Raw genomic sequence first — 12,107 nt, 5'->3', positions numbered from 1 at the left:
AGGCAGTCCAGTTCCCTAAGCTAACATTCGTTAAAGACAACGCAAGGTTTGAAGAAATCATTGTGGCCTTGAATCGATTACAAGCATAGTTTTTCAGGTTACTGGCAATGTTCCAACTGTTTTTGAGCTATTTTCGAGTCCCTTTGTCGTTTCACTTGAAAGCGCCCCAGTGCATGTGCAGACGTAACTGACTGACCTGCACGATAATTATAGTTTTCATGACACATCTTTTTACGTTAAAACTTTCCTGGACGTATATCGTCTATATTACTTTCCCAAGGAGGATTTTACAGTCTCCACAATGAAGTTGCATAAATGATACAATATTTCGATCGACATACTTATGTTAAAGACAGTTCTTCGATTATGCAACTAAATAAGTCACGACTACATGGCAACTTGAGAGAGAAACCCTATAGAATTCTCTGCACCTTTGCTGACAGTAACCAAGTAAATATTATTTTATGTTTTCAGTGGTACTCAAACAACTGGATGTCTTACGGCGTAAAGTCAAGTGCTTGCACGCCAGTCGCAAACGACAGAGCAGAGAGGGCAGTGAAGTAAACGTCAGACAATTGCATGCTGATCGACCCCTCTCCAGGACAACAACGCGATGGCAGTGCCCTCTACGGGAAGAGGACACAAGCGCCGCGCCGATTGCTCGCGGACCAATTCTACAACAGCATCAAGATTATGCACTTCAAGATCAGTGACTTACGAATTGTATGTACTGAAGAACATTGTATATTTTGCCTGTCACCCTTTGCATGCGGCACATCTGTTCAACACAAAGTTAAGTACTGTCACGTACTTTTGTAATAAAACTCATTTATATGATTTGCTTGAATTACTGTCTAGCGATCTGAGAAGCAGGTTTTCTAGACATCCATGTTTGACAACAAGGCAGGATTCAACATTGGCGACGAGTATTAAGAAGAACCCAGTGCCTGGCAGCCACGGATTCTCTTTTGTGTTTTACTGGCGCGTTAATTCTACATTGTCTTTTCTTTGCAGGGATGTATTTACTTGCTTTTATAGTGTCTCTTATAGGGTTCTTGCTTATCAGTGTTTCCCGGTGGGCGTTGCTGAAATTTTCTTTGCTTTTGTACTTGTTTTTATAGCTTGCCTTGTCTGTTTATTGCATTTCTATTTCCCATGACGAGCAACCCACCTTCCCAATCCCTTGCTCGGGCACCTCAGCTGCAAGCGATAGCAACGCAGCTGACATGTATGTGTAGTTTCAGATGCAACAAAGTACATCGCTGCTAAGCACGGTACAGCAGCCGGCCGGAGTGGCCGTGCGGTTCTAGGCACCACAGTCTGGAACCGAGTGACCGCTACGGTCGCAGATTCGAATCCTGCCTCGGGTATGGATGTGTGTGATATCCTTAGGTTAGTTAGGTTTAATTAGTTCTACGTTCTAGGCGACTGATGACCTCAGAAGTTAAGTCGCATAGTGCTCAGAGCCATTTGAACCATTTGAGCCACGGTACAGCAGTCAGTCATCGCTTGAGCCACTATTGCAGCGCAAACTACACCCTAAGTAGCTCCGAGTGCCATACCGCTTTTTCGCCAGTTTCATGAACAACAAGAGGTATGGGTAGAGTAGTTGCTACAGTTTGAAGCCCTCGTAAATGCTCGAAACTTATCAGGTATTGTGAAACTGCTTCATCTAGTCCGGATGGTGTTAGCGGTGGATCCCAGTTTGAGGCTCTCATGTAATTCATGCAAGACGCAGAAAGGAAGAGACAAGAGGCAGAGAAAAAGAGGCGGGAGGAAGAGGAGGAAAGACACAAATTAGCCATAAGAACGGTCACAGATGGTATAGATAGAGCCAAGAAAGAGATCGTAGGAATCCAAGAAGAGCTAGAGAATTTCAAGAAAACGACAGCAGAAACGTGTGAGGTAGCGGGCCAGGTGAAGCGCCATGCCAAAACAGCGCGGCTGGTTGCGCAAGTGGCACCAAAGGACGCATCAGTGGCCAAAGAACAACTTAAACTGGCAAGAACTCAGGTGTGTAAGACAAAAAAGGTACTTGCAACTCTCCAAGAAGAAGGCAAAAGGAATATTTCAAGAAATGCAGGAAGAAATGAGTGAGGCTTCGAAGCGAATCGAATAGATAGAAATCAAACGGGTGAATTTTCTGAAGTTAAAGACCAGCAGACCCGAGTCCTCGCACAACAAAACGAGTTGGCTAAGGACGTTCGGTATTTACATGAAAGGGTTGCGCAATTGCAAATACAATCTCGTTTGGTAGAACGCCATTGAGAGCATCACAGAAGTGAAGAAAATGTTTTGCGACTCTCCGAAGCGCTATACGAGGACACACCCCTGCACATGGGCACATAAAGCAGTAATATGTCCTGCCGCGGCGAAACGCGTAATAGAACACGCTCCGTCAATAACACGCACCATGTCAGAGACCGAGCCGGAAAACAATTATACACGTCTGCGGAGGACATAAACGTTATTACGTGAATCTGACAATACGAGAAGATACCATAACAGTGCAAGAGTATCGTTTGGGCACGGATACATGGAACCACGCACCTGAAGACGAAAGGAAGAATTTGTACGGCGGATACGCCGAACCTTTCGCCCACTAGCTTTTGTTGACCATCCATAATTTTGAAGTTTCCAAGGAGGCACAGAACAAAATCCAAAGAAAGACCTGGATGGCTCAGTACGATCACGTGCTATCAGAATCTTGGCTACTGAAACACAAGCTCCAGTTTATCTGTGGTTTCTTAGAAGGGTCGATTGCAGAACATATGCGCATAGTTGCGGAGAGTTGTCGCTCCTACCAAGAAATTAAGGACGCATTCCATAGCACACATTGGTCACAAAATACACAGGAGAGGATAAAAGAGGAGATCATGCTACGAAAGGACTTATAAGCGTCAGGATTCCGCAGTCCTGTCAAATGCTTCGAATCTCCGGTCAAGAACTACCGATTTTTGGATTAACCGTACAGTCGCACGGAAATTATAAGGCACTGCTACATTAAATTACCTTTACGTTACAACTGCTCATCGGTAGACGCAGCGATTCAATCGAAGCTTTCAAGAGTGCGCTGTGCGAATTCGAGTACGTGAATGAAATTCATAACTCACTGGAAAGATGTAGAAATAATGACCGTAACTGTTCAAATTCGCCAGAGAGGAACGACGATTGTCGAAATGGGGGAAAACATCGATCAAATCGAAACCAAAATTCAAACTTCCATAGGAATAAAAAGCTATCCAGGGAAAATAGAAGAAGATGAGGAAATTATAATCATAACAACAACAACTACCGACGAAACGGAAATAGGAGAGAGCAACAGAACTCGAACCAGGGCCAACAGGATTCCAGGGACCAACTGCAAAGCAATAGCAGGACATACTACGGTCAAGGTCAATGGAATGACCAACGTAGCGAAAATGTGGAATAGACGCCACCTAACCCATCGCTGGGGTCACTCAAAGAAAGTTCAAACAGGAACTGATACACATCAGCTGCGGACTGAGCTAGAAACAACGCCGCAGAAACTATCGGAACGAGCGATATTAACCTGTGAGAGTACTGAGATACTAGAGAACTGCAACTGGAAGAGAAGGTGCAGTGTGTAAATAGTCTCGATGGATGAATTGTTTAACGTAATTTGATGTTGATATTGTGTTGCTTAGCGTAATTTTCCATTTGTTCTAGTTCGGTGTTATTTTGTTTGTTTGCCATCTCCATTAATTCTCAGCGTAAATCTTTGTTGAACATGGTAAAAAAAATGTTCAAATGTGTGTAAAATCTTATGGGACTTAACTGCTAAGGTAATCAGTTCCTAAGCTTACGCACTACTTAACCTAAATTATCCTAAGGACAAACAGACATACCCATGCCCGAGGAAGAACTCGCACCTCCGCCAGGACCAGCCGCACAGTTGATGACTGCAGCGCCCAGACCGCTCGGCTAATCCCGCGCGATAGAACATGGTCAAATTAGATTGTTATTTGTGACATTTTCACGCCAACGTTCACTGGCAGGTGGCAGATTGAATTCAAATTTCGTTTCAAATTATATCTCATCAACAACTGGCACTTTTTTGTGGCATGCCAAACCAGGCACGTTGCAATATTGAGTACCCAAACAACTGAGTATTGTTATTATTTCTTTGGACTTCACAATTGTTGTCACAGGAGAGCAAGGAGAAGTTGACCGCAATTGAGCATCGTACGCTGTCATACATTCTCGTAGAAGAGCCATCACAAGTATCACCATAGCCACTTAAATTTTTTCTGTTTACTTTCCATGGTTTCTTGTACGCTTCCCAAGCGAAGGATGTGCGTCACTGTATGTTTTTCGTGGTGTCAGGACGGCAACTCGTGCCATAGAGCATGTGCGTCTCAATTTTCGAATGTGTCTCGCATGGTTTTAGCGGTCCACGCTTTGGGCGGCAGTCGACGCTAGGGCTCAGTGTCGTTATGAGCATGTGCGTCATGTTTCGTATAGTGTTAGCGATCCACGTTTTGGGCGCGTGTCGACGCTAAGACTCGGTGTGTTATGAGCCATCGCCTGTCGTGCGATGTAGCCTGTCTCGTGGTGGAATTTTGCCAGCGCCATGTGAGCGCCGTCGGCGAAATACTGCGTATGGGGAATTAGCACATACAAGTGTAAGTCATGGTAGAGTGGCGAACCGCAGCCTCGGAAATGGGAAGGAGAAACTAAAGGATCGCTATGGATGAAACCTATATTAGAAAAAATATACGTATATATGTAATGCGGTGTGGTTGTGTTTCATTTCAGCAGCAGCGATCCTGACAGAGGAGACAGGAGGTATCCTTGTAGCATGTAAAATTACGTGTACACCATCATAAAATGCCACTTCAAAGATTTCAGGCAAATCACCAGCACTTGAGTGAGTAGACGCACTTCCTGACGACTTCAGCGTCAGCGGACAACACCGCCGGACATCGAAAAATAAACAAACAAAGAAAGACACCTCACCCCGCATAATTTACGTCATACAACATTTACAGGCCAGCAATCATTAAATTTATTTTTGGATTTGGGTCCACAGTAATAAGATAAATAAATAAATATATTAAGTGAAAAAATTTGTTCTCATCATTATTTTATTTCTGTAAATTGATTATATCGATGTAATGACATTCTTGAGAGAGTATGGCACTTGAACACACTTGAGGATTGTGCAGACTCCGCAGCAGACACGGCAGACTGTATGGCACTTGAACACACTTGAGGATTGTGCAGACTCCGCAGCAGACACGGCAGACTGGACGTCATGTCCCATGCCAGCCAGCGAAAGGCGAGCGGAGTGGGAGCCTTAGAGTCTCATCTGTAGCGGCCCAGGTGTGGGGGACCCTGTGATGCGACAGCTGGTCGCTGCGTGCTGACGTGCCTACTCTCGCAGCCCCAGTGGGGGCGACGCGTCTCAAGCCAACACAGACAGCGAGACGTCACTGCGCACGGACAACAACCCCCTAGTGGCCAATGACCCTCCAGGCCACTAATCGAGGAAAAGTGAGTCACGTGGCTGCACAGTCGACGCGTGCACCTAGCCTAACCGACTCAGCGGGGTGCCGAGAGTGATGTATCCTGCCGACAACAGACGAGCTAACCTGATGTCCAGGGCCAGCACACACGTTCCTATACGGAGGTGAACTGGGAGAGCAGGGCTGTCCCACGTCCCGTTAACGCTGAATGGATTTATATGCCAGGAGGCGGGTTGCACGTCAAATGAAATACTGTCGTGTCAGTTCCTGGTGGCTGACTGCGGCCTGACCAGGATGAGGTGAACCGTCCTTCTGCAGTGTGTAAGCTGCACAAGATGGCGGTCGCTGCCCAGACACGAGATGCTGGAAGACGAGAGGGAATTCTAGAGATGTCTGCCACCACTTCTGGCACATCATGCGCTGAGTGAGAAGCCATTCCACTCTGGCACAAATTGCTGTTCTTCAGTCCTACCAGTCACGGATTGTGCGTGTGCCTAAGTGCCATGTTCTCAATTCGTGTGACATTTTCAAGTGTAAAATTTGTCTCCTTGTGGAGGAAGCATGAGGATACGTTTCTGTAATATCATTATGTAATATCTTTTTATGTTTTTGTATGTATCAATTGAACTACCTTGATTGTGAGATATGTGTTTTTCTGCCCATTTATTAATGCTCTGATTATGTGCCTGTATATGTTTTCATGTCTTACAAAATAATACACAAAATTACACAACCTAGGTCATAAGACAAACAGACTACTCATGTGATTTCCTTGTTCATTGACAATTTTAGAATGTATGTGTTTGACGATTGAAACCAAATGAGTGATAGAGCAAGGGTAGATCAATGAGCAGAAAACAGTTCATACTCCAGGGCATTGAAAATGATTAGGGATATTATACATCCCTGACCTCAGGATATGGTGTGATTGGGTATATTTCTTCGCTGCAAGGCCTTTTAACAGCCTATCAAATGTTTAACGGTTGGCTGTGATGTAGCAATGACCCCTGGGTCTAATGTAATTCATGCTGCGAACAGCAATGTTTTCATGTACTCTTGCTGGCTTGCTTCATGTCAGTGAATGACCCCTGGAATGAATGAGGTCACGCTAGGAAGTATTTTAGCCATGGGCAAACCCGATTGGCAAAGTTACCTTTTTCAGATTTACAGGGTGGTCCATTGATAGTGACTGGGCCAAATATCTCACGAAATAAGCATCAAACGAAAAAACTACAAAGAACGAAACTCATCTAGCTTGAAGGGGGAAACGAGATGGCGCTATGATTGGCCCGCTAGATGGCGTTGCCATAGGTCAAACGGATATCAACTGCGTTTTTTTAAAATTGGAATCCCCATTTTTTATTACATATTCGTGTAGTACGTTGCAAGATACCTCGTGTGGGAGGGAGGAAGAGGTGTGAATTTTATTTAAATTCTGTAAATGAAATGCAAGAAGTGCTGTTCAACATATAAGTAGTTTATTCAGTGAAACTGCATTAAACTGTACATGCAATAATTATTGAAATTTTATCAAATTCATTAAACATTAACTCACAAATTATTCAAATAATGATAAACAAAAGTAAAAAATTGGGTTCGCCAGATACTGTAGAAAGTATCATAAAAAAACAAATATAACTGAATTGGCACCAACAGCTCACAACAAGTGAATTATATAAGCTGCTTGTCCTGGTATCTGCCTTCTAACATGAGGATTGTATGATTTCATTCTAATCTAACATATAAATAAATTACACGAGACGGGTTGACCTGGTGTAATAAATGAGGAGGAATAAAAAAAACAGCTGAACAGATGACTCTCTTATCGGGCAAACGGTGTTGTGCCTTGCGTCTTTATGAGCATCTAACACATTGCAAAGAAACTGAAGAAAGAGAAAGAAGAATGCGCAGCTAGGAAAACGGGCGTTTTCTGTATTACCATGATCATAGCGTGGTCGGTTGATTGCGTGCCGCTGCATCAAGACTCTGCCGGCGACTTAGTTGATAGCGTCTAACATGCCCTACGGTGAAAATAGTGACCGAAACCTGCTACTGGAAGTTATCATTACTGGACGACGGTAGGCGTCCATCTGCAAGTGCTAACCTGCGTGAAACTGCATTAAACAAAGCTCAAAACGGTTGTAGCAGTACTACCGTCATCGGAAAAGTAGTAAATAAAAAATCTGATTCTGAGTCAAGCTCTTGACAACGCGCACAGTGAGTGAAGCTCGCCTGCTTGGGTCTAACAAACTTTGCTCTCTACGCTCTTTGCGACGAATACAAAGTGCTTTGCCTCATGACAAGCGATAAGAGAATCCTTACGACTTTTCGGAAGCAGTCAAGAGTGAACGCCTGCCTCCTCAGAAGCAATATTCTGAATGCCCAATGCCAGTGCGCTCCTCGCACCTGGAGAGAGAGAGCCGCTCCCCTCTAGCGTCTTGTTCAAATGGTTCAAATGGATCTGAGCACTATGGGACTTAACTTCGAAGGTCATCAGTCCACTAGAACTTAGAAATACTTAAACCTAACTAACCTAGGGACATCACACACATCCATGCCCGAGGCGGGATTCGAACATGCGAACGTAGCGGTCGCGCGGCTCCAGACTGTAGCGCCTAGAACCGCTCGGCCACCCCGGCCGGCTAGCGTCTTGTCTCCACCCTTCCGTAAATTACGTAGCTAGTACTATTTTTCAAAGCGAACATTAGATTCTTGCCAATGAAGAAGTCCCTTTCAAAATTTCCTCCCTCCTTGCCGTTGCATCCGCGAGGAAAACAGAGCGATACTCTGTGTGTGACAGAGTATACAAAGAAACCAAGACTTCTCCCTTTGAGTATTGGCGCTACGTGTCCGGGTGTTCCGCTCGCAGGAAACGGCCAAAATTCCCCAGGCCACTTGAGATTCTTGGACACCCAAGTCGTGTTGCTATTCAACTCGCCGCTCAGTCCACGTTACTTACAATCGTGACAAAACTGTTTTTCGCTCGAAGTTTGTAGTTTCCGCTGCCTCGGACACACGTGCGAATGTCCACGGCTTCCCTTGGCAGCATGTTGACGTATGCAGCGTCTTCGCCTGTCCCTAATCCTCTGGGAGCCTGCCCTCTGTGAAGCGTGCCGACATGGGCGCGCAACCGCCGCTCGCCCGTGGGCGCACTACCTGTGTCCACCTGGTCGCCGGGCTTTCCAGCTAGGAACGCATCAGAAGAATTCCTTTCATGCACAAAGTGTACCAAGTTTGCAAAGAGAAGAATCATAGCCCTTTACCGATGCTTCATGACACAATAATTCACCTCCATCACACTTCATATATTGCAATAAAGTAATGATTGATTTGTGATAGATGGCGCTGTAATAGTCACAAACGTAAAGTACGTGGTATCACGTAACATTCCACCAGTGCGGACGATATTTGCTTCGTGATACACTACCCGTGTTAAAATGGACCGTTTATCAATTGCGGAAAAGGTCGAAATCGTGTTGACGTATGGCTATTGTGATCAAAATGCCCAACGGACGTGTGCTATGTATGCTACTCGGTATCCTGGACGACATCATCCAAATATCCGGACCGTTCGGCGGATAGTTACGTTATTTAAGGAAACAGGAAGTGTTCAGCCACATGCGAAAAGTCAACAATGACCTGGAAGAAATGATGATGCCCAAGAAGGTGTTTTAGGTGCTGTCGCGGCTAATCCGCACATCAGTAGTAGACAAATTGTGCGAGAATCGGGAAACTCAAAAACGTCGGTGTTGAGAATGCTACACCAACATCGATTGCACCCGTACCATATTTCTATGCACCAGGAATTGCATGGCGACGACTTTGAACGTCGTGTACAGTTCTGCCACTGCGTACAAGAGATTTTACTGGACGATGACAGATTTTTTGCACATGTTCTATTTAGCCGAAGCGTGATTCACCAACAGCGGTAACGTAAACCGGCATAATATGTACTACTGTATTGGGCAACGGAAAATCCATGATGGCTGCCACAAGTGGACCATCAGCGACCATGGCGCGTTAATGTATGGTGCGGCATTGTGGGAGGATGGATAATTGGCCCCCATTTTATCGATGGCAATCTAAATGGTGCAATGTATTCTGATTTCCTACGTAATGTTCTACCGATGTTACTACAAGATGTTCCACTGCATGACAGAATGGCGATGTACTTCCAACATGGTGGATATCCGGCACATAGCTCGCGTGCGGTTGAAGCGGTACTGAATAGCATATTTCATGACGGGTGGATTGGTCGTCGAGGCACCATACCATGGCCCGCACCTTCACCGGATCTGACGTCCCCGGATTTCTTCTGTGGGGAAGGTTGAAGGATATTTGCTGTCGTGATCCACCGACAACACCTGACAACATGCGTCAGCGCATTGTCAATGGATGTGCAAACATTACGGAAGGCGAATTACACGCTGTTGAGAGGAATGTCGTTAGACGTATTGCCAAATGCATTGAGGTAGACATACATCATTTGGAGCATTTATTGCATTAATGTGGTATTTATAGGTAATCACGCTGTAACAGCATGCGTTCTCAGAAATGATGAGTTCACAAATGTACATGTATCACATTGGAACAACCGAAATAAAATGTTCAAACGTACCTACGTTCTGTATTTAATTTTAAAAACCAACCTGTTACCAACTATTCGTCTAAAATTGTGAATCATATGTTTGTGACTATTACAGCGTCATCTCTCACAAAGAGAAAAATGTGGTCCAACTAAAACATTCATATTTCTTTACGTACTACACGAAAATGTAATAAGAAATGGGGGTTCCTATTTAAAAAAACGCAGATGATATCCGTTTGACCTATGGCAGCGCCATCTAGTGGCCCAACCATAGCGCCATCTGGTTTCCCTCTTCAAGCTAGACAAGTTTTGTTCTTTGTAGTTTTTCCGTTTGACGCTTATTTCGTGGGATATTTGGCCCAGTCACGATCAATGGACCACCCTGTATATATCTGTTATAAGGATGAGATTCTCCTACTGTTTAGTGTGATTCCCTCTGGTTCGTGTCACACTAAACAATATTGAAGTAAGACACCATCCATACAGAAATCAGTGGCAGGTAGAGGGCAGTGAGAGAGGACAAGTTACTCTCCTACCTATTTTCCGCGTACGGAAAATTATTAAAGATTTTATTACAATCTGATACACCTTGAGTGAGGCTCTAGAAAGTTAACAGCCTGAGCAGTCACTGATGAAGCCTGAAAGCATGAGGTATTTTTATGGTTCTTAGCTCGTACAAGCAGCATGTTGCGAGTTGAAAGCAACTGGCAGCAAGCCCATCCCTCAGTAAATCTTGCCGGACAGTTCCACAGCCATACAGAGCAGAGAGGGAGATCCTCATAGAGACAGGTCTCCAGCAGAAGAATACCAGCTGTGGCGCCAGCAGAGGCCTGAGCTGGGGGCGACAGTCTGAAGGAATGCGTCTACACAACGCAGCGGTAAACCAGTTATTGTATGCAGAGCCATGAGTAATAAAAATTCACAAGTATTCGTGTTCACTGATACTGCAAATAGGCCTGTGAACCACTTCCATCGGCCACCTCGGTTGTATAAGACAAATCTGGTGTTTGAGAAACGTTTAGAGATGGAATCTTTACTACACCTCATAGCTAGGACTAACAAGCTCCAAGGCGCAGGCAATTTAGATGAAGATCTTTAAGATTGTATCTGTTCACTTGTTGCCATGGGAAGTGACACGACTTTGGAGAAAATAGTCTCTTCCCCCTCTGCGAAAACTTAAAAAAGGCCAGTTATTGGTGGTTTCTTTTCTTCAGAAATGCAGGTACCTTATCTCTTGCCATGGTGTGACATGAGTTTGTGCTGCCGTCTGGGAGGGGAGATTTAGCGGCTCTAGAGCCTTGTGATTGGCTTTTGACGACGTGTAGGAGGAGTCATTCATGCACTTTGCGGGAAAACTGATTTTCTTTTGTTTTCTCAAGATGTGCGAAGCACGCGGGTAAAGGACTTTGGTCTGGAAGCACTTCTAGTCGAGGCTCCGGCATGTGTGGTTGGTACTTGGGACCTGTCCTGAGACTGACCTCACTTGTGAATAGTTTAGACTGTGGAGCATGTGGTGACGTTCTTATTGCACCGACAATGTGACTTCAGATGCCTCGAACTGCTTGTTTGACGAAGGCACACATATTCATTTTGGGTTTACCTGTCTTGATGTTTGGTATCCGTGTGCGCTCTGTCGTATAAGATAGCCTAATTGGCCCTTGGTACGACCAGCGAACGTGTTTGTCACACACTGAAATGTACAGTAATTTGAGGGCTCTGGTAGAGAGTAAATTCCGTTTCGTCTGCCTGCTCACTAGACCGTGAGATTTTTGTAATATTTCTTTCCTGGCCGCGATCCATTCACTGGTGCCGCCTCCACGTCTCAACTCCGCCGCACACATCTCGCCAGCTGCAATTTACATCGCCGCACGAAGCAAACAGGGTAATGTACTGGCGCTCTGGTATTGTCAGGGAGTACATATCTCAATCACTTGCTCTCAGCTGCAACTACTGTATATAGAGGAACTTCAGTATATCAGTCAAAGTGTGTTCAGCGTAAGATCAATTCAGATTGGGTTAGCCACATTTTT

The sequence above is a fragment of the Schistocerca piceifrons genome, chromosome X, assembly GCF_021461385.2.
Source record: "Schistocerca piceifrons isolate TAMUIC-IGC-003096 chromosome X, iqSchPice1.1, whole genome shotgun sequence".
NCBI classification, from domain to species: Eukaryota; Metazoa; Arthropoda; class Insecta; order Orthoptera; family Acrididae; genus Schistocerca; species Schistocerca piceifrons.
Note: the sequence above shows the minus strand (reverse complement) of the source record.